The 22,553-nt window shown below is 43.5% G+C and overlaps 1 long non-coding RNA gene across 1 annotated transcript; it reads right to left on the bottom strand.

The window, feature by feature from the left end:
* Window positions 1-3,868: 3,868 nt before the first annotated feature.
* LOC138680958 (uncharacterized) lies at window positions 3,869-5,242 on the bottom strand. Its single transcript, XR_011321857.1, has 3 exons — window positions 5,064-5,242; window positions 4,098-4,227; window positions 3,869-3,952 (listed from the first exon to the last, which is right to left on the bottom strand). It is a non-coding gene; the product is annotated as an uncharacterized lncRNA (long non-coding RNA).
* Between the last annotated feature and the right edge of the window lie 17,311 nt (window positions 5,243-22,553).

Here is a 22,553-nt window from a genome sequence, read left to right as displayed (position 1 = left end):
AGGTTATCCTATGTAGTGTTTTAGTGAACAATACACAGCTTTTTGCGAAATTAGCCTTGGGAAAGCAAAATAAAGCAATTAGCTATCTCAACTGGCCCTCAGTTAGAACACAGCGTCCTGTCCCTAACTGAAATCACAGCAGAGTGAGTGCAAAATGGCGGCAGCGTTTTTTATAGTGCAGAGTGACATCATTTCAGCAGCCAATCACAGCCTTGCCAATACTTACATGCCCACCATGCTAAACAGGATGTGCCCACACTTCCAATCATTCCTCATTGGCTGCTGCATGCAGTTTGAATTCTGGGAACTTCCGATTCCGGTATCCGATACGCGGGAAGTATCGGAATTCGGTATCGGAATTCCGATACCGCAAATATCGGCCGATACCCGATACTTGCGGTATCGGAATGCTCAACACTAGCTATAGACCTTACCACAGGGTTTTTAGTCCATGTAGCTACTTGCTACTGATGGTTCCATTGTTGGTCTATATTTGTCCCAGCCGCAGAGGAGCCTGCTCAGCACAGACGTCGGTCCCAGCGTCTTGCTTAAGCTGATGTTGAGCATTTGGTTACTGCTGCCGTCCCAGGTTCAAGTATTATTACTAGCATTAATCAGCGGGGAGCAGACGATCCAGGGACTAAGTCCTGCTTTTTGTCAACTGACCATGCCCGTGGAATAACCTCTCATTGGAGGTCGGGGGTCATATGCTCAGGTCCTGAAGCGGTCCTGATTGGACCACGGGGAAGGTCCTGGAAGGACGCAGCTATAAAAAGTTTGCATGGCCGCTCAGCTATGCGCTAGTGTAAATCAAAAATCATGGCTATGTGCATGCAATCAGATGAAAGCTGCTAATTGATCCCCTTCCATAACATTGTTGACTGAGTGTGGGTGATTGGAGCTAACTAGCACCAGATTGTGCCATCCAGCACAAGGCACGACAGTACTGCATCTACAGCAGAGTCCGCCAGGGCGGCGCCATGAGCAAATAGTGCTATTTTTGGTGCTAATAACAGGGTGCAAGTCCTAGACCCCTCACCCTGCATCTCTAATAACAGAGAAACAAACAAAGACTCAACAATAGAGCTGAATAAAGTGGGAAACTTAAGGCTAAATGACCATGATCAGGAAGAGCAGAATTATGGACGTAGCTCACCTAGGCTATGTCAAAAATGCTGTGTTTTACATTGTCTAAAGGCATGGCATTACCCACCCCGAGAGGAAGGCAGCACCACTGTTGTACCCGAACTCCTGGGGTGCCACATTGACTCACCAGCAGTGCGGATTTACAAGCAACATGTCAATTCCTGCTGTGAAAATGCTAGTCTACGCTAAGGCAATTTCCAAAAGAATGTTATTAGATGCAGTAAATCCACAATAATCACAGAACACAAAGATTTATCTGTGTGATTAGAACTCAGCGTTTTGGAAAGAGTAAAAATACACTGCGAGCAAAGCACTGCTCTATCCTGATTATGGGCACATAAAAAATATTCTATGTATTTGGCCTATCTTTTTAAAGACCCTAAGCAGAACAGAAACATCGCGTCAAGGAGTCACTAGAGTATCACATGATTTTATCTATTAATTTCTATCTGTCGATCTATTTGTAAAAAGGTGAAATTTAGCAGCATTAGAAAACAAAATAAAAGTAGTTTATTTCTTTCAAAACATGTGAGATGAAGCAACGTTTCAGATCTTACATAGTCATTTTCAAACCCTGTGATTTCCATAATGGCAAGAACTTCCCATCTTGATGATGCAATGTCAAAGTTGAGAAGAGTATTTTCTCATATATATTTTTTTAGATATGTGCCTATTTAGAAAGATAGACAATGGGATAGACAAGATCATTTTCCAATAACATGCAGCTGTAAAAAAATTTCCATTAGCTTTTAAATCTCGTTATTTAATAATCTACATTTTGATTGATCATTTTCGGAGAAAACTTGTATCTTTATTAGACTAAAACTTGTCCAGTTTCTTGTGTAAAAATGTAAAGGATGTACAACCCCAATTCCAAAATGTTGCAATAAGTCGCACTTTTTTGGAATTGGGGTTGTGTTATATGATGATGGGAGCTGTGCTGTGCCAGACAGATGATCAGTTTAGGGAATGACTTACATATTTGTAACCATCTATAGTCACCATGGGACAAATGTTCTCCTATTGTTTAATGGCCTCTGAATGTTCCTTGTTGGCTTCCTGTAAATCGCTGTAAAAAATCCTCACGGATTGTCCCTTATTATAAACAGAGTTATCTACAAAATTCAGTATCGTCTGGATATCACAACTTGGTAGACGTCCATTTTCGCTCCGCCTTCCACCTTGTGTTTGACCGGATATAGATGAATTCTTTGCCCGGCAGGCCATATTCTATTTCTAATTTTCGAAAATATTGAATACCATTTTGATCCATAGTGAGTATCCCCTTATTTCCCTAAATGTGAAGTTTATTGAATTCCGTAAGACTGACACTGCCCCAGAAAGGAGAAAATTCTAACTTCTGTTTTATTCCATAAAAATTGTCTCATCATATGCCAGACACAAACCATCTGTAAAAATCGAGCATTTTTTCCACTATATTGTCAAAAAGTTTTAATCTCCAATATTTGGTAACTGTGAAATTCTAACTGTCGATACATTGCCCATCCCAACGTGGCAGGTGCTTCAGGTGGGGGGCTATAAAGTAACCAAAAAGTAACCACCACAGAAATCTACTGGACATTGTAAGAATTAAATTTTCATTCTCAGCTGTGTTCTCCTCCATACTAACTCTATAAATAATCCACTGAAGATATAGGAGACATTTCTGGTGTCCATTGCCCTGAATATGATAGTGTGTATAGAATAATGGGGAGACGGCAGATCACTATTGACGCAATTCTACCCAACATTGAAAGTTTGTTTTTTTTTCTCATCAAATTGCTTTTTTATTCTCGCTTTATCTACCAGGACAAAAACTTTAAAGTAATAAAATCCTCAATGTGGTGTTAAACATTGATTCCAGATATTTTATATAATGTTCCTCAGCCACAACTTGTCTGTCACGTGTATGTGTTGGGATACAGACTGGTTTAGCCCATTTGATTGTTAGGTCCAGATCTGGCCACATATTCTTCCCTTCTCCTACAGGCCCTCACTATAGCACCATTAGTCTCCTGAAGTAATATATAATATCAGTTTAAAATCCTGTCTTTTCATTTTCACTTCCATATTTATAACCTGATATCGTTATCCTGCCTAATCATTATTAGAAAAGGTTCCAGCAATTTTGCAAGTGATAATGGGGAAACGAGACACCCCTGGTGAATTCCTGATTGTATAATAAAGGGGATAAATATACAGTACTGTGGAAAAGTGTTAGGCACGTGTGGAGAAAAACTTCTAAAGAATAATTTAAAAAAATAAACGTGAATAGTTTTTTTTAATTAATGAAATACAAAATGATTAAACAAAACAAATCTTAATTACATCTATATTTAGTGACCCCCCCTTTGTTTTCATCAGCTCATCTAGGTATATCTCACTTGCGCACAGTTTTTTTAAGAAGTTCGGTAGGAAGGTTTATCCAAACATCTTAGATTTGCACAAGCAACAAGATCAGAAAATCTGTTGTTAGTTCTCTGTGTCCATGTCCAGGCAGGTGAAGGAGCAGCTGCTTCCTTCTTTTTGTCCATGTCCAGGTAAATGAAGGAACAGCTACTGCCTGCTTTCTGTCCATATCAGGTTGTCTTCTCCTTACCATCAAGTTGTAGATGAGCCAACCAGATAGTGACATGGCAAGTATGGCTGAAATAAATCCTTCAATTTCAGCTTTTTATAACTTGCTATTTAGATCCAGAGAAAGAAAAAACTAACCCAGAGGACCCGATCTCAGATTATCTTCATATCATTGGGTGAAGCTTCATTCTTGGATGGTACTTGCATGGGGCTGATCAGTCTAATACTCCTGTAAGAAGAGAAATATACATGTGTGAGAATCAGCTGCTCATGTATATACAGTATAGTGGGGGGATATAACGATAAGGTGTATAGTGGCCAGTGTGTTACTGGGTAGTGATCACACCATGGATGTCCCTACATATTGTACTTACAGAAGTCCCATCTGAATGGTGGGTCGGATCTGCCGGACACAACATCACTCCAGTCTATAGAGTCGAAGAAAGGGTGGGATCTGAAGAACGATGTTATGGCAAACCGTAAAAAAGGAGTTTTGCACAGAAGCTAGAAAAAGGAATGAGACCATTAGTCATTATATTATGTATTATTACTAGTGTTGAGCATTCCGATACTGCAAGTATCGGGTATCGGCCGATATTTGCTTTATCGGAATTCAGATACAGAGTTCCGATACTTTTGTGATATCGGAATCGGAAGTTCCCAGTCCTCTTCGGCGTGTGCGGTGAGTGTGGTTCCCAGGGTCTGGAGGAGAGGAAACTCTCCTTCAGGCCCTGGGATCCATATTAATGTAAAAAATAAAGAATAAAAATAAAAAATATGGATATACTCACCCCTCCGACGAACCCTGGCTGTCACCGCTGCGAGCGTCTCCCTCCGTTCCTGAGAATGCAGAGAGTGAAGGACCTTCGATGACGTCGCGGTCACGTGAGCGGTCAGGTGACCGGTCACCTGACTGACAACATCGAAGGTCCTTCACTCTCTGCATTCTTATGAACGGAGGGAGACGCTCGCTGCGGTGACAGCCAGGGTTTGTCAGAGGGTGAGTATATCCAGATTTTTTATTTTTAGTCTTTATTTTTTACATTAATATGGATCCCAGGGCCTGAAGGAGAGTTTCCTCTTCTTCAGACCCTGGGAACCATCCAGGATACATTCCGATGTTTGTATTGTGTATTTGCATTGGTATCGGTTATCAGTATCGTTGATATCCGATATTTTTTGGATATCGGCCGATACCATTACTTTCAAATATCTGATGGTATCGCTCAACACTAGTTATTACTAACCTGTTATTACACAATATCTATTCACTGTCCACATGTTATCTTTTATCTCTCCTTCAAATCCTACATCATCCATCTTCATCTAATCCTACTCACCCCTTCGATGATGTCAACAGGATCAAAGCACATTTTGGGTGAGAAATTGGGAACGTCCTCATCCAGAGACTTGCTGTACTCCTCCAATGATCCTTGGCTATAGAATGGCTCATAACCAACAGTCATTCTGTATAGGATAACGCCAAAGGAAAAGGAGTCTGCTAGATGGTTGTACCCCTGACCATCCATTATCTGTAGGAACATAAGATAGAAGATCTGGAGATCCAGATGGATCTGGATAGGTTGGAATCTTGGGCTGAAAGGTGGCAGATGAGGTTTAACAATGATAAATGTAAGGTTATACATATGGGAAGAAGGAATCAATATCACCATTACACACTGAACGGGAAACCACTGGGTAAATCTGACAGGGAGAAGGACTTGGGGATCCTAGTTAATGATAAACTTACCTGGAGCAGCCAGTGCCAGGCAGCAGCTGCCAAGGCAAACAGAATCATGGGATGCATTAAAAGAGGTCTGGATACACATGATGAGAGCATTATACTGCCTCTGTACAAATCCCTAGTTAGACCGCACATGGAGTACTGTGTCCAGTTTTGGGCACCGGTGCTCAGGAAGGATATAATTTAACTAGAGAGAGTACAAAGGAGGGCAACAAAATTAATAAAGGGGATGGGAGAACTACAATACCTAGATAGATTAGCGAAATTAGGATTATTTAGTCTAGAAAAAAGACGACTGAGGGGCGATCTAATAACCATGTATACCCGGCCGTCCCTCTAAACTTTATAAGGGGACAATACAAATATCTCGCTGAGGATTTGTTTATACCAAGGAAGGTGACGGGCACAAGGGGGCATTCTTTGCGTCTGGAGGAGAAAAGGTTTTTCCACCAACATAGAAGAGGATTCTTTACTGTTAGGGCAGTGAGAATCTGGAATTGCTTGCCTGAGGAGGTGGTGATGGCGAACTCAGTAGAGGGGTTCAAGAGAGGCCTGGATGTCTTCTTGGAGCAGAACAATATTGTATCATACAATTATTAGGTTCTGTAGAAGGACGTAAATCTGGGGATTTATTATGATGGAATATAGGCTGAACTGGATGGACAAATGTCTTTTTTCAGCCTTACTAACTATGTTACTATGTTAAGATGAGCTGATTATAACATTGAGGGGCTTTACACACACTCAGCGAGGAGCGGTCTGTGATTAGATAGGAGCAGGCTATATTGGGATCAGATTACTCCTCAGTCCTACTATCGGCATTAATCATACAGGGATGTTCCTTACCTCGGGCGAGATGTATCCCTTAGGGTACTGTCACATTTATCGACGCTGCAGCGATCTAGACAACGATGCCGATCGCTGCAGCGTCGCTGTTTAGGTCGTTGTGTGGTCGCTGGAGAGCTGTCACACAGACAGCTTTCCAGCGACTAACGATGCCGAAGTCCCCGGGTAACCAGGGTAAACATCGGGTTACTAAGCGCAGGGCCGCGCTTAGTAATTTGATGTTTACCCTGGTTACCGTTGTAAAAGTAAAAAAACAAACAAACAGTACATACTTACATTCCGGTGTCTCTGTCCCCCGGCGTCAGCATCCCTGCACTGTGTCAGCGCCGGCCGTAAAGCAGAGCACAGCGGTGACGTCACCGCTCTGCTTTACGGCCGGTGCTTACACAGTGCAGGGAAGCTGACACCGGGGGACAGAGACACCGGAATGTAAGTATGCACTGTTTGTTTTTTTAACTTTTACAATGGTAACCAGGGTAAACATCAGGTTATTAAGCGCGACCCTGCGCTTAGTAACCCGATGTTTACCCTGGTTACCAGTGAACACATCGCTGGATTGGCGTCACACACGCCGATTCAGCGATGACAGCGGGTGATCAGCGACCAAATAAAGGTCCTGATCATTCCCCAACGACCTCCCAGCAGGGGCCTGATCGTTGGTCGCTGTCACGCATAACGATTTCATTAACGATATCGTTGCTACATCACAAAAAGCAACGATATAGTTAAAGAAATCATTATGTGTGAAGGTACCTTTGGAGCCAGTATAGTTCTTTAATATGACACCCTCAGGCACATTAATGGCTGATAAGCCAAAGTCTGTGATTTTTATGTGTCCGGTGTCATCAAGTAGAATGTTCTCTGGCTTCAGGTCACTGCAAGAGGAAGGAGCAGACACTGATTGTGAGAATAATTCTTGAAAATTTTGATACACTTTTTTGATCCTGAGGAAAATTACCGTATCACAGCAGAACATAGACATGAATTACAACATAACAGCAGAATTTTTCAGGTATAATCTCAAACATTCCTATTCATGACCAGTCAGTAAGACACCATTAGAACGCCAATGTAAGGAGACAACAGAGGGGACAGATTTATGAAAATGAGCTGATTACCAATGAATGATGCTATGTTCATGCAGGAATTGTAGGCCGCACACCATCTCTGCTGCAAAGAGTCTGTGGAGTAGAAAGTAGAGGATGGATCAGTGGTTCCATACACTAGGACTTCAATGTACGGGCAGAGGATTGTCAGAATTAAGTATAAGACATTTACCTTGTTGTCTCAATATCAAAAGGCTTCGATTGTACCATGTAGTCAAAAAGGTCTCCTCTGGCCATATAATCCATAGCAATTAAATAATAGTTTGGTGTCTCCGTAAACGCCCGCAGAGACATTAAATAACGGCACCGGGTGGCCATTTTCAGGATTCCTAATTCTGTGAAGACTTTTTCCTTTTTACAGTGATTATTTTCCATTATTTTTACAGCCAGCTGTTCCTCACTGTCAGGATCTGATGCCAAGATGACCTGGAGGGAAAATAACAGATCAGAACAAACTCTGCCATCTCTTATATGAATCTGTGTAATGGATCATAATAATAATAATAATAATAATAATAACAATAACAACAACAACATTTATTTATATAGCACCATTAATTCCATGGTGCTGTACAGGAGAAAGGGGTTACATACAGAGTTATAGATATAGTTTACAGTAAACAAGTTTACAGTGACAGACTGGTACAGAGGAGAGAGGACCCTGTCCTTGCGGACTTACATTCTATCGGATAGTTGGGAAGAGGCAGAAGGTAGAGGCGAGGTGGCGGTGATCGCGAGGCGGCGGCTCTGGCGATGGAGAGGTGGCAGATTGGTTATTGCAGGCTATAGGCTTTCTTAAAGAGATGGGTTTTCAGGTTCCGTCTGAAGGATCTGAGGGTGGTGGATAGTCGGACGTGTTGAGGCATGGAATTCCAGAGGATGGGCGATATTCGGGAGAAATCTTGGAGATGGTTATGTGAGAAACGAATAAGTGTGGAGGAGAGTAGGAGGTCATGGGAGGATCGGAGATTACGTGAGAAGATATTGGGAGATTAGTTCAAAGATATAGGGAGGGGACAGGTTGTGGATGGCTTTGTAGATCAGTGTTAGTTTGAACTGGATTTGTTGGGGAATTGGGAGCCAGTGGAGGGATTTGCAGAGGGGAGAAGCAGGGGAGTAGTGAGGAGAGGTGGATTAGCCGGGCAGCAGAGTTGAGGACAGACTGTAGTGGTGCAAGAAAGTTAGCGGGGAGGCCACAGAGGAGGGTGTTGCAGTAGTCGAGGTGGGTGATGAGGGCATGCACAAGAGTTTTGGTAGATTGTAGGCTGAGGAAGGAACGGATTCTGGCAATATTTTTGAGTTGCAGGTGACAGGAGGTGGCAAGAGTTTGGATGTGCAATTTGAAGGACAGGGCAGAGTCAAGAGTTACCCCGAGGCAGCGGATTTCAGGTGCGGGAGAGAGCGTGATGCCGTTTACCATAATAGATAGGTCAGGTAGGGGGTATACGTGAGATGGGGGAAAGATGATGAGTTCGGTTTTGTCTACATTGAGTTTTAAGAAGCGAGAGGTGAAGGAGGAGGATATGGCTGACAGACACTTCAGGATTCTGGACAGCTGAGAGGTGACATCTGTGCCAAAGAGGTAGATCTGAGTGTCGTCCGCATTAAGGTGGTACTGGAAGCCATGGGACTTTGAGTTGTCCTAGGCCAAGAGTATAGATGGAAAAAAGTAGGGGCCCTAGGACAGAGCCTTGAGGGACTCCAACAGAGAGAGGGCGGGATTAGGAGGTGGTGTGGAAGTGGGAAACGCTAAATGTGTGGTCGGAAAGGTATGAGGCAATCCAGGACAGGGCAAGGTCTTTGATGCCAAGGGAAGAAAGAATCTGTAGCAGTAGGCAGTGATCGACTGTGTCGAAAGCAGAGGACAGGTCAAGGAGGAGGATGGAGAACTGTCTGCTAGCTTTGGCTGTGAGTAAGTCATTAGTAATTTTTGTCAAGGCGGTTTCGGTGGAGTGGTGGGGGCGGAAGCCAGATTGGAGGTTGTCAAGGAGAGATAGTTAGATGAGAGGTGGGAGGAAATTTGAGCATGGACATGCTGCTCAAGGAGTTTTGAAGCAAACAGGAGCAGTGATATGGGGCGGTAGCTGGGCATAGCAGTTGGGTCGAGGTTAGTTTTTTTGAGGATGGGTGTGATGGCATGTTTGAAGGCAGAGGGGAAGGTACCAGAAGATAGCGATAGGTTGAAGAGATGGGTTAGGGCTGGAATGAGCATGTTAGTGAGGTTGGGGAGCAAGTGGGAGGGGATTGGGTCAAATGCACAAGTGTTGAGGTGCAATTTGGAAAAGAGGCGAGTAAGCTCTCCTTCAGTGATGTTGGAGAGGGAGGTTATTAGGGAAGGGCAAAGGTCTGGTATATGGAGTGGTTGGGGTCGTGAAACAGTTAGGGTTTGCCTTGTTTGGTCAATCTTGTTTTTGAAGTAAATGGCAAAGTCCTCGGAAGAGATGAGGGGAGTTGGAGGTGGGGGGAGGAGAGAGGTAAATGAATACTTGTTATGGGTTGTAGGATAGTGAAGATACAAGGTTAGTGAAATAGGTCTGTTTAGCGGAGGTGAGGGCTAATATGAAGTCAAATGTAGCTTGTTTGAAAGCAGTGAAGTCATCTGGCAGGCATGTTTTCTTCCAACGCTGCTCCACAACCCTGGATGCTTGTCGAAGTTTTTTTGTGAGATTGTTATGCCAAGGTTGCCTATTGGTTCGTTGCACTGTGCCATGCATTAGAGGGGCGACTGAGTCTATGGCTGATGTAAGGGTGGAGTTAGAGAAAGTGGTGGCGCTGTCAGTGTCGTGGAGTGAAGATATGGAGGACAGAGGGAGGAGAGAGTCTGAGAGTCTGTGAATGTCTAGATGTGCGAGGCTTCTGCGAGGATGTGGTAATGGCTGGACATGGGGGGCAGGTGAGGAGGACAAGGATAAGAAGGTGAGTAGCTGGTGGTCAGATAGGGGGAAGAGGAGGTTGTGAGATTAGATAAGGAACAGAGGCGGGTGAAGATGAAGTCTAGTGTATGTCTGTCTGTGTGGGTGGCTGTGGAGGACCACTGAGTGAGTCCAAAGGATGAAGTAAACTAGATTATGCCAGTTATCATGATATATGAACATCTTGTACTGAATATGTATGTCCCTCTTGTATCTGATGCAGGATACATTGGGGTACACTGAGGAGGATAAATCAACACTTACGTGTCCAAATGCTCCATCACCAAGCTCTTTACAGAAGTAAAAGCAGGAAAGGTCAAAAGGGTTTTTAACGTCCATTTTTCTGAAGGGCAAAACACAGAATCTGGCATCACCAACATCTTCTGCTGGCATTTCTGCTGCGTCAGAGGTCATCATAAGGCTTCCAACTGCAGGGATTATACAAGATGTATTAAAATTCTATATTAATCACCAAATTTCCCCCCACAAAAAATAAAATAAAATTAACCTATCTGGTTTTACTACATCTGAATAAGTACGAAATACAAAAATGTATAATTAATTCAATAACCCAAAATTGTAAACACTGGAATGAGAAAAAAAATTGGAACCTGAAGTGCAATTAACAGATATCACTATGTCCTGTAAGTCCAGAAAAGGTATCATTAAAATCTCCAACTTGACACAAAAAAATCAAACCTTCACATAGATCGATCAATCTGTTGACATAAATGTTAAAGTCTCAGAATAAAGGAAAAAAATATATATTATATGCGTGTGTATATGTGTAAAGAGAAAAGGATCCATAAGCTGGATACCATTAAAATTAGCTTATTATTTTATTCCATTTAAAGAAAAAAGTTGTCCAGACAGATTAAAAAGAGTCCAACATCTAATGCATTTCTGGCTGTAGCCCATATTCTATGACTAAGGGCTACACATTAGAATGCGGGACTTTTTTAAATCTGTCTGCACAACACTGTTTTCCTTTTAATGGAATACAATAAAAACCAAATTTTATTTGTATCCAGCCTATGGATCCTTTTTTCTCTTTTTTTTCTGAATGTCTCAGAATCTTGATACAAATCAATTTTATTTTTATATATATAAAACTCATTTTTACTTAAATGTTGATACAAAATTAGGTGTTTGTCATTAGCACGGATGTAACTGATGAAGAATAATTGTGATTTTTTTAACAACTAAATTAACACTATAAAGAAAGATTACAAGACAAAATCATTTTTTTATTTAAAGCTTAATTTCAATGGTCTTAAATTTTCACGCATAGAAAAATCTGGACAAGATGAAAAGAAAAATAACTATTGAGAGAAAATGTCACCTATTAGGTGGCTGGGTGAAAATGGTTATTTGTGAAAATGTCTTATCAGTAGTGTTGAGCATTCCGATACTGCAAATATCGGGGATCAGTCGATATTCGCTGTATCGGAATTCCGATACAGAGTTTCGATATTTTTGCAATATCTGAAATCGGAATCAGAAGTTCCTATAGTGCAACTATGCAGTATAAGGAAGTGTGGGCGGTGCGTGGCGGACTCTAGGTGTGTGTGGGGCTCTCTGCATGTGTGCTGGGGCTCTATGTGGCGTGCGGGGTCTCTGTGCGGCCTGTCTCTGCTGCGTGTCTCTGCGGCAGGCGGGGTGTCTGTGACGTGGGCAGGGTGTCTGCGAGGTGTGCGGGGGTCTCTGCGGGGCATGCAAGGGTCTGTGCGGCGTGACTCTGCAGCGGGCCGGGTCTCTGTGTGGCGGGTGGGATCTCTACGGGGCGTCTGGGGGGTCTCTGTGCGGAGTATCTCAGTGCAGGTATCGTCCGATGGGACTACAAGTCCCATTGGACAATGCCTACTACACTGACAGTGATTGACACATTAGCCAATGATGGGACTGTAGTAGTCCCATCATCCGGCTAATGTGTTGAATGAAAAAAACAAATAAATAAAATACTCCATACAGTACATTCATGGCATACAGTACATTAAACATAGAGTTCATACTCACTATTACTTGTCATTTTGATCCCCGAAGCCAGTGTCATCTGTAAAAAAGGTGAAAAAAAACAAACAACCAATATACTTCCTGTCTGCAGAAATCCACGAGTGTCCCACGACGATCTCCCATGGAGAAAGGCAGCAACAGCTGTTGCAACTGCCCTCCAGGGGCCCCAGAAACACAATGACGGGAGGATTGGATTCCTCCGCCGCTGTAAAAAAAAAAAAAAAAAGTCCCTAGCCTCACTTATGGCATTGCTGCATGAGAAATTTTCCCACGCAGCAATTGCTATAAAGTAAGACTTTGAACTTTAGTAACCTCAGTGATGCACTGCAGAAGCCATTGTCTCCTGTCAGTGTGTCACTGAGGGTCGTATAGGGCAGTGACATCACCCAATGTCACTGTTCTATAGGGGAGATCGTCATGGGGCACTCGTTATTAATTGGACTACGGCAGACAGGTACTATACGGTTTATTATTTTACATTTTTTTGCAAGCGCTGAAGTATGGCAAGTATGGTTAAATGAAGAATATTAAAATACTTTTTTACGAATGCGTGCGTGTTTTATTAACCCTTTCTTATTATTGGATTAATAATGGATAGCCGTCTTATTGACACCTCTCTGTTATTAACCCGGCTTAATGTCACCTTACAATAGCAAGGTGACATTAACCCCTTATTACCCCATATCCCACCGCTACACGGGAGAGGGAAGAGAGGGGCTAAGTGCCGGAATTGGCACATCTTACAGATGCGCCATTTCTGGGGCAGCTGCGGACTGGTATTTGTAGCCGTGGGGGGGCAATATCCATGGCCCCTCTCTAGGCTATGAATATCAGCCCGCAGCTGTCTGTATAGCCTTTCTGGCTATAAAATATAGGGGGACCCCATGTCATTTTTTTGCGGGGGTTCCCCTATTTTAATAGCCAGTAAAGGCTACGCAGACAGCTGCTGGCTGATATTCATAGCAGGCTACAAATATTGGCCCCCAGCTGTCGGCTTTCCCCCTCTGGTGCAGAAAATTGCACGGGAGCCCATGCTGTTTTTTTCCGCTTTTTTTATTATTTTACAGGCAGGAGCTCTGCTAATGCAGCTGTGCTCGTCCCAGTAAAACCCCAAAAAATGATGAAAAACAGCATCCAATACAGGTGAAAAAAAACTTATTTTATTGTGCCAAGTGCAACGTTTCAACCATCAAAGGTTGAAAAAGACCTTTGATGGTTGAAACTTTGCACAATAAAAGAAGTTATTTTCACCTGGATTGGATGCGGTCCTTCATTTTTTTGGCCTCTCCATTATTAATCTGGCTTAATGTCACCTTACAATAGCAAGGTGACATTAACCCTTCATTACCCCATATCCCACCGCTACACGGGAGTGGGAAAGAGTGACCAAGTGCCAGAATAGGCGAATCTTCCAGATGTGCCTTTTCTGGGGTGGCTGGGAGCAGATGTTTTTAGCCAGGGGGGCCAATAGCCGCGGACCCTCTCTAGGCTATTAATATCTCCCCTCAGTCACTGGCTTTACCACTCTGGCAGAGAAAATTACGCGGGAGCCCACTCCAATTTTTTCCGCGATTTAGCCCTTTAATTTAATAGCTACAGCACCGAAATTTTGCACATATACACTACTAACATTAGTAGTGTGTAATATGCAAAAAAAAATTGGGAATATGACATGGTTTACTGTATGTAAACCATGTCTCATATCATGTCGGGTTTAGGAAGGAGAAATGAAAAGCCAGCAATTGAATTACCGGCTTTTCTGCATTATCGCGCTGAAGTAAATATGATATATATATATATATATATATCATATTTCCCATTGACTTGCATTGGGTTTCGTGTTTCGGTCGATCCCCGACCCCGACTTTTCGCGATAATCGGCCGATTTCACTCGACTTCTGAGAAAGTTGGGTTTCGCGAAACCCGACTCGACCTTAAAAAAGTAAAAGTCGCTCAACCCTACTTCTCAGTATTGTTGTACCTGTATGGTCTGTTGGCTAATAACTCCCAGTATCTCCTTAACATTGTTAAGGACATACTTTGAGTTGTAAGTTTATGCAATACAATGGAATATAATGTTAATTTGCAATTACAATTGTACTAAGCTTGGCTCTTGTACTCAACTACTTATGATGGTTCTGGTGATGTATTCCTCTGCTGATGATTTTCTTTAGTGATGTATTCATGTACTGGTGTTTTATTTATTTTCTGATGATATTCCTAGTGCTGTATTCAAGTACTGATGATGGTCCTGGTGATATATTTATATACTGATGATGATTCATGTACTATTGATGGTTCTGGTGGTCTATTATGTACTTTTGATGAATTTAGATTTGTACTTATAATGCAATGATGGTTATGATGATGAATTCATCACTAGAATCATCATAACTACATGATTACATCAACAGTCAACATCATCACAGGAATACGTCACCAGCACTAGAACCACCATCGGTTTTGTTGCAAGCTGTATTTGTTGCATGCCGGAAGCAAAAACCATCAGATATTACTTTATCTATAATGGAGTCTGTTTAGTTTATATTAGGGTATATGCCAAATTAAGGATACCTAAAAAAATGAAATCAAAAACCTATCATTTTAATTTAGGTATATTAGTTTTCATGACTACCCTTAAATATGAGATATAAATTATAGTCTGTCAGCCATAAAAATCGCTATTTGTCCCTTGTATTGTGTAAATGGTCTGCAGACAATGAATGATTCTATATTACATTTTGAAATTGGGTTCCCTGTTAAGCCTCACCCCTGAAGTACCTCACATTTTTCAAATTAACCCCTCCACGGAATTGTGATCAAAGATAAGGTCAAAACTAAGAATTCTAAATAGTTCTATAATAATTATAGAGAAGTGTTTGTATATAAATATCTTTATATTTTGCTGTTTAAGACAAATAATAAATGTAGAATCTATGCCTGGTGTAATGTTACTAGAAAGTGGAATCATTGCTTAATGGTCATTTACTGAGAAGACCCCAAACACATAATAAATAACACCATTGGATACATTACTACTCCTTTTTCATTTGGATGTGAAGGACTTCCATTGAATTACTGATGAATGTGTCACCTAGAAGATGGACATTCAAGTCCACTCTGTTGTCATTTAATTAGATGCCAACAGACTGGCCAAGGAGCTGGTTGTTCCACAATAGTATCAGGGAGGCGCCCACCTTATTGTTTGTTTTGCTTGTAACTGTGATCAGTTCTGAAGTTATTTTATCCTTTACAGTCACATCTCACCTTCCCGACCTCCTGCTGCTTTCACCAAAAGAGAATCTGGACCCTTGTTTTTATAGAAATATACATTTGTCATGCAGGTTCTTGTGTCCAGTGTTTATGGCAGAAAATTCACTTAACATATCTTGTAGAATAGTCTTGTGCCAAATGACATTATTATTACATGGAAATAGCAGAATTGCACATGTGTCCTATTGTGAAGCTGCTAATACAACTAAGGGGAAAGGCCCCATTCACACTAGATGAGAATGTGTTAATGACAAACATTTCATCAGTGGCTGCAACACATCATGTAGTGCACAACAATGTTCAGAGACTCCAAGCCGGGCTTTCTGAGTGACGCCTGGGCTGCATTGAAGTGTGAGGAGTCAGATAAGTGCAGAGTTAAATACAATATTATAGTCTGTGATTACTGTGCAATTGCACAATTTACATAGGACATTGTCTCTTTGCCTTTTGTGTTGTGATTAGGAATGAGCGAACGTGCTCGGGGATAGCCTTTATGAGTTTAGGAGTACAAATAAATGACAATGTGCACAGAATGTGTAAGACGCCTCCTTTATGTCTAATACACGCTGTATATGAGTCCTAATTTTGGGCAGCTCTTGCTTCCTTCATAAATTACACTGAAATTGCCTATTTTTTTTAATTAAAAAAAAAAAAAAATTGGTTAACTTAAATTATAACCTTTTTGATCTTTTTAAATTTTGCCTTATATACTAGTCATTTATACAGGCAAAAATAGTTCAACATTTTTTTTCCTGTAAAATGCAAATGCCTTGTAGCGCTGAGGTCCTGGGTAGAGATGAGCGGTGTTCGAGTCGAACTGTTCGCCAATTTCAAATTTGAGCTGTTTTGGGCTTTGTTCGAGTCGTTAGACGAACTCGAACAATTTGCTTAAAATTCGTCTGTTTGAGTTTCTGTTCGATAACTGTCCGTTCACCAAAAGCCTATCTTGATTTGCACATTAAAACGGTTTCATTGTTAATAGACTGTTTCAGTGTATAGTGGGCGGTAGGGTTGAGCGAAACAGGTCGTTCATTTTTAAAAGTCGCTGACTTTTGGCAAAGTCGGGTTTCATGAAACCCGATCCGACCCCTGTGCGGGGTCGGCCATGCGGTACGCGACTTTCGCGCCAAAGTCGCGTTTCAATGACGCGAAAAGCGCCATTTCTCAGCCAATGAAGGTAAACGCAGAGTGTGGGCAGCGTGATGACATAGGTCCTGGTCCCCACCATCTTAGAGAAGGGCATTGCAGTGATTGGCTTGCTGTCCGCGGCGTCACAGGGGCTATAAAGGGGCGTTCCCGCCGACCGCCATGTTACTGCTGCTGATCTGAGCTTAGGGAGAGGTTGCTGCCGCTTCGTCAGAAGCAGGGATAGCGTTAGGCAGGGTCCATTAACCACCAAACCGCTTGTGCTGTAGCGATTTCCACTGCCCAACACCACCTTCGGTGTGCAGGGACAGTGGAAGCTACATTTTTTTTTTTCCCCCTCAGCGCTGTAGCTCATTGGGCTGCCCTAGAAGGCTCCCTGATAGCTGCATTGCTGTGTGTACGCCGCTGTGCAAACCAACTGCTTTTTTCAAAGCACAAATCCTCTTGTTCCTTCCTTTCTGCACAGCTATCTTGTTTGTTTGTCCACACTTTTTATTTAATTTGTGCATCAGTCCACTCCTTATTGCTGCCTGCCATACCTGGCTGAGATTACTGCAGGGAGATCGTAATTGAAGGACAGTTCCTTTTTTTTTTTTTTTTTTTTTTTTTTTTGTGGGAGATTAAGATTGGCATTTCTGCTAGAGTGCCATCCCTGTCTGTGTCATCTCTCGCTCAGTGGGCCATAGAAAGCCTATTTATTTTTTTGCTTGATTTGGGTTCTAAAATCTACCTGAAAAAAATCACTACATCAAATCAGTGGGAGAAAAATATTGGCCTCAGGGCTTGTGTGCCACTCCTTACTCCTGTGTGTGCCATCCCTCACTCAGTGGGCCATAGAAAGCCTATTTATTTTTTTGCTTGATTTGGGTTCCAAAATCTACCTGAAAAAATCACAACATCAATCAGTGGGAGAAAAATATTGGCCTCAGGGCTTGTGTGCCACTCCTGACTCCTGTGTGTGCCATCACTCACTCAGTGGGCCATAGAAAGCCTATTAATTTTTTTGCTTGATTTGGGTTCTAAATTCTACCTGAAAAAATCAATAAATCAATCAGTGGGAGATTAATATTGGCCTCTGGGCTTGTGTGCCAGTCCTGAGCGTGCCATCTCTCTCACAAATAGTGGGCCATAGAAAGCCTATTTATTTTTTTGGTTGATTTGGGTTCTAAATTCTACTTGAAAAAAATCAATAAATCAATCAGTGGGAGATAAATATTGGCCTCTGGGCTTGTGTGCCACTCCTGACTCCTGTGTGCGTCCTCTCTCACTCAGTGGGCCCTACAAAGCCTATTTTTTTTTTTTTGGTTTTCTAAAGTCTCCCTGAAAAAAAAAAAAAAATCAAATCAGTGGGAGATTAATATTGCCCTTTCTGCTTGTGTGCCAGTCTTGACTCCTGGGTGTGCCATCTCTCTCTCTCCAATTGTGGGCCATAGAAAGCCTATTAATTTTTTTGCTTGATTTGGGTTCCAAAATCTACCTGAAAAAAAATCACTAAATCAATCAGTGGGAGATAAATATTGGCCTCTGGGCTTGTGTGCCACTCCTGACTCCTGTGTGCGTCCTCTCTCACTCAGTGGGCCCTAGAAAGCCTATTTTTTGTTTTATTTGTTTTCTAAATTCTCCCTGAAACAATCATTTTATTTTATTTTGTTTCTAAATTCTTCCTGAAAAATTCATTTTTTTGTATTTTTTTTTCTAAAGTCTCCCTGAAAAAAAACAAAAAACAAATCAGTGGGAGATTAATATTTACATTTGCGCTTCAGTGACAGTCCTGCGTGTGTGGCATCTCTCTCATTTGTTGCCACCAACAACAGAGTGTGTAACATTGTGCCTGATTTTCGTTGTGGTCTCACCCACCTGTAAAGGGGTAGCTAAATCATACTGAAGTTATAGCTCACCGTGTAAGTTGTGTGACAGCAACAAATACCGTTAGTTTGGTAACGTTTTTAAAACAATGAGGAAGTCTGGTGAAAGAGGTCGTGGCCGGGGGCGTTCATTGTCAGCTGGTAATGAGGGTAGTGGTAGTGGTGGAGCATCAGGTGGTCGTGGGAAAAAAAATATTGCACCTAAGTCTGGAGCTGTGGAGCCAGGTTCGTCGTCTGGCTACACAAGGCCTCGAACGCTCCCTTTTCTGGGAGTAGGAAAACCGCTTTTAAAGCCGGAGCAGCAAGAGCAAGTTTTGGCTTATCTTGCTGACTCAGCCTCTAGCTCTTTTGCCTCCTCTCGTGAAACTGGTAAAAGTAAAAGCAGCGCGTCGTTAGTGGATGTTCACGGTCAGGGACAAGTCGCTTCCTTGTCCTCTTCAGCAAAAACAACAACAGAGAAGAATGCAGCAGGCGACACAACGGGTTACTCCATGGAGATCTTTACACATACCGTCCCTGGCTTAGAAAGTGAAGCAGTTAACAGTCCATGCCCATTACAAGTTGAATCTGACATGGAGTGCACTGATGCACAGCCACAGCCAGACTACTATGCTGGTCCTTTGACTCAGACCACAACATTGCCCTCGCAGGGTGCTGATCAAGAATCAGACCCTGATGAGACTATGTTGCCCCATCACGAACGCTATACCACCGACCGACACGGTGACACAGACGAAGTTGCACACGAGCTACAAGAAGAGGTAATAGATGACCCAGTTCTTGACCCCGATTGGCAGCCATTGGGGGAACAGGGTGCAGGCGGCAGCAGTTCTGAAGCGGAGGAGGAGGGGCCGCAGCAGGCATCAACATCGCAACAGGTTCCATCTGCCGGGCCCGTATCTTGCCCAAAACGCGTGGCAAAGTCAAAACCTGTTGGAGGACAGCGTGGCCATACGGTTAAAGCTCAGTCTGCAATGCCTGAAAAGGTATCCGATGCTAGAAAGAGTGCAGTCTGGCATTTTTTTAAACAACATCCAATTGATCAGCGCAAAGTCATCTGTCAAAAATGTTCAACTACCTTAAGCAGAGGGCAGAATCTGAAAAGTCTCAATACAAGTTGCATGCATAGACATTTAACCACCATGCATTTGCAAGCTTGGACTAACTACCAAACGTCCCTTAAGGTTGTAGCACCCTCGGCCAATGAAGCTAGTCATCAACGCAACATCCCTTCCGGCAGTGTAGGGCCACCATTTTCTGCACCACCTGCAGTATCTGTGCAGGTTTCTTTGCCAGGCCAAAGCAGTCAGGGTCAGGGAATCACCAGTTTCGTAGTAGGAAACACTGCATCTAGGGCACCGGCGGCAACAATACCATCTCCCACCGTCTCTCAGTCTGCCATGTCCACCGGCACCCCCGCTAGTTCCACGATCTCCAGCTCTCCAGTCCAGCTCACCCTACATGAGACTATGGTTAGAAAAAGGAAGTACTTAGCCTCGCATCCGCGTACACAGGGTTTGAACGCCCACATAGCTAGACTAATCTCGTTAGAGCGGATGCCCTACCGGTTAGTTGAAAGCGAAGCTTTCAAAGCCCTGATGGACTACGCTGTACCACGCTACGAGCTACCCAGTCGACACTTTTTTTCCAGAAAAGCCATCCCAGCCCTCCACCAGCATGTTAAAGAGCGCATCGTCCATGCACTCAGGCAATCTGTGAGCACAAAGGTGCACCTGACAACAGATGCATGGACCAGTAGGCATGGCCAGGGACGTTACGTGTCCATCACGGCACACTGGGTAAATGTGGTGGATGCAGGGTCCACAGGGGACAGCAAGTTTGGGACAGTTCTGCCTAGCCCACGGTTTAGGAAACAGTTGGCTGTAGCCGTTCGCACCCCCTCCTCCTCCTCCTCGTCCTCCTGCAGAAGCGAGACCTCGTCCACAGACCGCAGTCGCACAACCACTCCATCCGCAGCTGCCACTGTTGCACACCAGGTCTCCCATTATGGGGCAGCTACTGGCAAACGTCAGCAGGCTGTATTGGCTATGAAGTGTTTGGGCGACAACAGACACACCGCTGAAGTTCTGTCCGAGTTCTTGCAGAAAGAAACGCAGTCGTGGCTGGGCACTGTAGATCTTGGGGCAGGCAAGGTAGTGAGTGATAACGGAAGGAATTTCATGGCTGCCATCTCCCTTTCCCAACTGAAACACATTCCTTGCCTGGCTCACACCTTAAACCTGGTGGTGCAGTGCTTCCTGAAAAGTTATCCGGGGTTATCCGACCTGCTCCTCAAAGTTCGTGGACTTTGCTCACATATCCGCCGTTCGCCCGTACACTCCAGCCGTATGCAGACCTATCAGCATTCTTTGAACCTTCCCCAGCATCGCCTAATCATAGACGTTGCAACAAGGTGGAACTCAACACTGCACATGCTTCAGAAACTGTGTGAACAGAGGCGGGCTGTTATGTTTTTGTGCGAGGATACACATACACGGGCAGGCAGTAGGATGGCAGACATGGAGTTGTAAGGTGTGCAGTGGTCGAAGATTCAAGACATGTGTCAAGTCCTTCAGTGTTTTGAGGAATGCACACGGCTGGTTAGTGCAGACAACGCCATAATAAGCATGAGCATCCCCCTAATGCGTCTGCTGATGCAAAGTTTGACGCACATAAAGGATCAGGCGTCTGCAGCTGAGGAAGAGGAAAGCCTTGATGACAGTCAGCCATTGTCTGGCCAGGGCAGTGTACAGGACGAGGTAGCGGGCGAACAGGAGGAGGAGGACGAGGAGGATGATGGGGATGATTATATTTTTAATGAGGAAGCTTTTCCGGGGCCAGTGGAAATTGTTGGCGCGGCAAGGCCGGGTTCTGGTTTTTGGAGGGACACAAGTGACGTGGATTTGCCTGAAACTGCCCCTCAACCAAGCACAACCACAGATTTGAGAACTGGAACTTTGGGCCACATGGCGGATTATGCCTTACGTATCCTCAAAAGGGACACACGCATAACAAAAATGATGAACGATGACGATTACTGGTTGGCCTGCCTCCTTGATCCTCGCTATAAAGGCAAATTGCAAAATATAATGCCACATGAGAACTTGGAACTAATATTAGCAACCAAACAATCAACTCTTGTTGACCGTTTGCTTCTGGCATTCCCTGCACACAGCGCCTGTGATCGTTCTAACACGAGCTGCAGGGGCCAGCAGACCAGAGGTGTTAGAGGGGCAGAAATCAGAAGTGGCGTTGGCCAGAGGGGTTTTCTGACCAGGTTGTGGAGTGATTTTGCTATGACCGCAGACAGGACAGGTACTGCAGCATCAATTCAAAGTGACAGGAGACAACATTTGTCCAGTATGGTTACTAACTATTTTTCATCTCTTATCGACGTTCTCCCTCAACCGTCATTCCCATTTGATTACTGGGCATCCAAATTAGACACCTGGCCAGAATTGGCAGAATATGCATTGCAGGAGCTTGCTTGCCCGGCAGCTAGTGTCCTATCAGAAAGAGTATTCAGTGCTGCAGGTTCAATACTAACAGAAAAAAGTACTCGTCTGGCTACCCAAAATGTAGATGATCTAACCTTCATTAAAATGAACCACAACTGGATTTCAAAATCTTTTGCCCCACCTTGCCCGGCTGACACCTAGCTTTCCTATGTAAAGGTCTTGCCTGTGGACTATTCTGAACGACTTTTCCAATCTCGTAATTTGCAGCACCTAATTGTCCAGCATCCGACATGTTAACACCTCCCTAAATGGCCAAAGTCCCCACACGGGGCCGTGGTATCGCCACTTGGCGCCAGCACCCGTGAGAGTACTGTTTGTCTGAGGAGGTGGGTGTGCCCGCTTTTGGTAGACGGCACTGCCACTAGGTCCCTCATAGTACAATAAAGTGTCTGGCGGTGGTGGTGCGC

This window comes from Ranitomeya imitator, chromosome 5 (genome assembly GCF_032444005.1).
Source record: "Ranitomeya imitator isolate aRanImi1 chromosome 5, aRanImi1.pri, whole genome shotgun sequence".
Lineage (NCBI taxonomy): Eukaryota > Metazoa > Chordata > Amphibia > Anura > Dendrobatidae > Ranitomeya > Ranitomeya imitator.
This window is presented reverse-complemented; position numbering and strand designations above follow the sequence as displayed.